A 5,674-nucleotide genomic window follows, 5' to 3' on the forward strand; every position below is an offset into this window, starting at 1 on the left:
TTTGTTCCATCTTCCATCGTTAACCAACTAGTGAAGCTTATAGTTGAATCTTGGTTGCACTTCTATCACCATCTCGATCGGAATCCAAGACAACCCTCTTCATTCAAGTGTCAGCCCCAGATTGAAGCGGATTGCAATCTCCTTTACGGCAATGGTCGAACCAGGGATGAAAAGCACTCAGGTAACTTCCATCTTCACAATTTCTTCCTCCGTCTCCTTATTTCATTTAGTTTTTTTTTTTTTTTTGGTATTCTGCATTGGGGAAATCAGGATTTGGAAGAGAGCCAACGGAGTTGATGGTTGTTTTGCAGTCACACTGATTCATTTAGATTTGTTATTGGTTTCTCGTCTACATGCTTTCGTTTACATTCAAACTCAAATGCCATATCCTTTCTTTTCTTTAGATCTGTTAGTAGGAGATTTTCTCTTTCTTTTACTGTATCTGGGGCTAGTTTTCATCTGATATTCGAGCTGCCGACCTAAAATAGTGAAACAAAAGAAAAAAAAAAGAGAAAAATAAATAATAAACAAAATGAACAAATAGAGAGATATCGGGGCTAGTTTTTGTCGGGTCTGGTATTATCATCGGGGATGTTTCCAATACACGGCGGGAATGCGCTGTGAGACATTGTGGGGCACCCCCTTGTGGGGCGCAGATGTGAACTCTCTCCTCGCTCTGCATTCCATGTATTCACATTTGGGCATGTATAATCTATACATGGAAAGGGTTCAACTATATAACAAAAAGATATGATATGGAAAAACATCTGACCAATCAACTAAAATCAAAAACATAAAGGATTTATTTCAAAATTTAGAAATAAATGAACATAATTTGAAATTGAATTTTAGAATGGAACATGGGTCAATAAAATTCTAAATAACATTTCCCTCTCACAAGGACCCTCTCCTTCCATTTGTATTACAATCTTTGTGATAGTATTGTTCTGTTTTGCCACTATTTGAGAAACAATTACCAGTAGTAGTTTTGCCCTATTTTGGCACCAATTGAGCAACGATTCTCCAACTATATCCAAGAAACCTATTTCAAAATATGTTCGATAGATGATTATCCACCCAAATCGAGCCACCATTATCAATTTACTTTTGCTCTATCAATGGTTTGTTTTTGTTTTTTTTTTTTCTGTATTAGTGCAAATAGTTGATTTATAACACCAAGTCAAAAATATCAACCCCTTGCAGCCAGGTTCAACATTAGAGACTGTGGGTATTTTCTTGGAATAATCGCCCAAATCAAAGCTTAATCAAGATCAAATCATATGTCGCACTACAAATGAATTTGTTCAATGGTGATTTCATCATCATCATCAAAACCAAAAGACTATAATTGTTTGTTATTCCAAGCAACAACAACAACATGGTATCCTCCATAACAAAATGAGACTTGTCTCCTGCAATAAATTCATGAACTACACCATCCACTTGAATCAAGCTACATCCCAGCATTTTTCTCACATTCTTCTCCTCCATACCCTTCCTTACCATTTCCAAATCTTCTCATTGATTAGCTGAAGCATATATGTTAGACAGGAGAACGTGAACCCCACCATGATCAAGGCTCTGGTCCATCATGCTCCCCACTGTTTCTTTACCTAATTCAACACCGCAAGCGTTAAGCAATGCACCCAACACATATGAATCAAGCTTCATGGACATCTCCCTCGCAACTTTCTTTGCCTCCTCGAGCATCCTTGCTCTCCCCAGTAGATCTACTAAGCACCCATAGTGCTCAACACCTGGATTAATTGCACAAACCTTGCTCAACTCCTTCCTTTCGCATCTCAACAAATAACTCAATGGCACTTGCACTCCCGCCATGCTTTGCTAGGCCTGATATCATAGAAGTAGGGGTGCAAGTCAGACGGATTGGGTCAGGTTTATGGTCAACCCAAGCCCAACCCTAAAATTTGGGCTTAAGGTCCAAGCCCAAACCAAGCTTGAGGTCAAGCCCGATTTTCCCAATCTGAGCCCAGCCGCATTGTAATTTGATGCACATGAGTTGGACTCAGGCCCGGACCAGGTTGGGTTGGTCAATGAACCCATTCTAAAATTACATATATATGTATATTTATGCAAATATGTATACATATATTTATGTATATATATAAATATTTGTGCAAAATTTACATATATATATGCATAAATGTGTATAGTTGGGCCGAACTCATGCCTAGCCCAGCTTGAAAAATAAAAAACCCCGACTTTTTGAGCCTGAGCCCGGTTCAAGGACCAAAAATCCAAACCCAGCCCATGTAAAATTTTGGGCTGGGCTGGTTTGGTCTTGGGTTGGGCCCACCCAGTTGCACCCCTACATAGAAGTAAAGTGTACACATCTCTCTCAAGCGTCTCATTAAAGACTTGATGAGCCGTATCTACATTTTGAATACATATCTACGAGAGTTGTACCCAGCATTCTATACAATTCCATCTTGTTTCTATCCACATAAACTTGAATCCATCTTCCTTGATCCAAGGCCCCAAGAAAAGCACAAGCAGAGAGTGCACCAACAATCCCAACATGATTAGGTTGGAACCCAGCATGTTCCAAAGACTCTAAAGCATGGTTTTTAAAACCAAACCGGTTAGGGGTTCGTTTACCGGTTCGAATGGTTCAAACAGTTGACCCGTTCTGACAAAAAAAATTAAAAAATTTGGAAAACGGTCAAAACCATTCGAACGGTTAACCAGCCGGTTCAGCGGTTTGCTGACTAAAATCAACGGTTTTGGAGAAAAAAGCGGGTTTAGGGAAAAACAGAACCGGTCAGGTGACCGATTCCCAGTTTTTCCGGTCCGGTCCGGTCCGGTCCGGTTTTGAAAACCATGCTCTAAAGTCTAAACTTACCAACTTGGGCATAACCCGTGATCATAGCATTCCAAGAAACCACATTTCTCTCAGGCATTTTCTCAAACAACAGCCAAGCAATTTTGAGTTGCCCAGATTTGAGATAAATGCTAATTACCGCGGTCCATGAAATCACATCAAGGTTCAAACTCCTGTCAAACAATTTGAGAGCAGAAGCAATGCAGTCACAATTAACATATAAATGGATCAAACAATTCTGAACAAAATCATAAAAGTCACACCCAAGTCTAACAACTTCGGAATGAAATTTCAGCCTAAGCCAAATACTAGAAAGGTCCATGGAAGCTTTGAGGAAGGAGAAGGTGTAGTTGTTCGGTAAGAGGCTATTTTGTAGCATTTGTTTGTAGAGAAAAATGGCTTTCATGGGTTCCTTTCTCTCAGCGAAAACTCTAATGATGGCATTCCAAATGAAAGTCGTATGGTGGGGAAGATGGCGAAATTGAATTACCATTGTCGGAGATCATGCAAAAAGCTATGATCTTGCCGGCGGCATAAAGGTCACAAATAGTTCCGGAGACGATAAGAAGGGATTGAATTTGTCTGATTTCTCTCATGGTTAGACACAGTCTTCTAGGACGGAAAGAGCTTTTATACTCGATTTCACATATTTGATGAAAGGCAACATCTGCAGTGAAGGCAATAGATCGATAAAAAATACAAGAGCATTTTTATACCCTACCAAATTCCACTTACCTCCCCTAATATACTATCTATCTGATACCTTATGGCTTGTTTTTGTCAAAATCCAATATCGTTCTCTACTTTTGGGAAGATATTTTTCACTTTTCACTGGTCATTCAAAAAGGTCTTCAGGTCAACTTTCTGAACATGTTGTGAATATCTTACCATTTAGAGGTATGTTTTCTACCTTTTCTTTAATTTTTTCCTCTTTTTGTTTTATTTTTTAATATTAAATTTCCTTAAATCCATTTTCCTTTCTTGAAATAATTGATTGGACAAAAGAAAATTCAATTTCATCGACCCCATTTGCAATTGTCATCATCCACGGGCAAATATTTTAAACTACCCTTATTATTTAACTAATTGATTAATGTTTTAAATTATCCTTACTATTTTAAACAGTAAAGGACAAATATTTTAAACTACCCTTTACTGTTTAACTATTGTCTTGCACAATCCCTAATGTTTTTAACAATTGCCACTACCATTAAATTTTAAAAGAAAGGATGAAATACTAGTTTTATCCTTCTATTAAATTTCGTCCATATTCCCTCAAACTCATCATTTTAAGTATTGATCTCCACCAAACCAAAGACCCATCTCATGCACCCAAACCCTTGCCGCTGCAGCTCACAACAGCAGCAGTTTTTCCTTCACCAAATCGCCCTACAAGGATTCAATGTCATAGAATAAAGATTTATGCGCAGATGGGGTCCCAATACATCGCTCTTGTTCAGCCCTGTCATTACTTTGGATCAATGACTCCTCTTTTAGCAGATCTTCAAGCAAGAAAGCAAAAGATTTATGCACAGATGGGTCCCAAGACTCCACTTTTGTTCAGCCATGTTGCTACTCTGAATCAGCAGTAGATGCCACCTATTGTTCCCGTTGACAGTGCAGAAGACCATTGGCGCTATCTGATATGAATTCCACAACAAGGCAAAGGATGCAAGGCCGTAGTTAGGGTGGTTAGAGGCTTCGTCAAGGGAGGCACGACGACTGGGTTCGGGGTCGGGAGACAAAGTGTGAAAGAAAATTTCACACCTGTATCTTGTTTCACCTGTACCTTGACGGAAATCTCACACAAACCCTTCGGGTTTCGCTACCTCCACCTCCCCTCCTCCTCATCCTCCTCTAGCTTCAATAATCCCACCACCGCTGACATTATTCTTCATCTACCTCTAACCCTCTCCCTTTGATCCCGATCTCCATCTCTACCTCGAACCTTCTCCCTTCAATCCCAATCCTGATTTAATTTCCTCCGTTAGTGTTCATTCCTGAAAGCACGCCACTCCAAATATCAAAGCACTCTACAATTGGAGCTCATGGCCATCTCTCTCTCCCTCTTGCCTCCTTATCTCTCATTCTCTCTTTCTCGCTTTCTCTCTCTCTCTCTCACTTCACATTTGTAGGTATATAGTGCTCGCTCAGACCCTCAAACAACATCAGACATCAAGATTAACATCACGAAATTACGTGCGAACAACCCACAGTCAATCTCCATGCTACGATGTACCCGCAACACACCATCAACCCTGCGATGAATTCACAATGTATATTGCAAAACCGTGATAAACCCGCAGTCCACCAAGCTTACTCGATGCCCGAACCAAAGAAAACCATAATCGAACCCATCCAAGGGCCTCAAGCTTACTCGAACGTGCGATGGACATATGCCCACCAAAGCATGCGATAAACTAGCTGCTCATAAGCCTGCTCGCGTCCCGGATCAAAACGAACCCAAGTTGAGCCCAAGGCGAGGCCCACGTGTGCCCGGAGGCACATGGAACCCGTGATAGCAAAAAAGACATGGTGAAACACCACGTGGAGTCACCATTGCCATGTCACTTGAGTTAAACCGCATAAAAGGGAAGTAGCATATGTGAGTAATGAGGAATCTTGACGAAAAGAAAAACCAATCCTCGGGAAGATCCTCATGAGACACGTGACAAAACCCCAGTAGCACATTTAATAATTGACAGCATATCCAATATTCCCTTTCCCGATATGTTGCAAATACCCTTATCTCACCTTTTAGGATCTTGGGATCTCCTCCATAAATAGAGGTCCTCCTCGTATTGAAATTCATTTGATCTTAAACATTTAGCA

General features: G+C 40.2%; 1 pseudogene; it reads right to left on the reverse strand.

Annotated features, from left to right (window-relative positions):
* LOC148791046 (pentatricopeptide repeat-containing protein At5g48910-like) lies at nt 1–3,713 on the reverse strand (annotated as a pseudogene).
* Nucleotides 3,714–5,674: the final 1,961 nt, after the last annotated feature.

Source organism: Nelumbo nucifera, chromosome 6 (genome assembly GCF_055504915.1).
Source record: "Nelumbo nucifera cultivar China Antique chromosome 6, China Antique-T2T, whole genome shotgun sequence".
In the NCBI taxonomy this organism is placed as follows: Eukaryota; Viridiplantae; Streptophyta; class Magnoliopsida; order Proteales; family Nelumbonaceae; genus Nelumbo; species Nelumbo nucifera.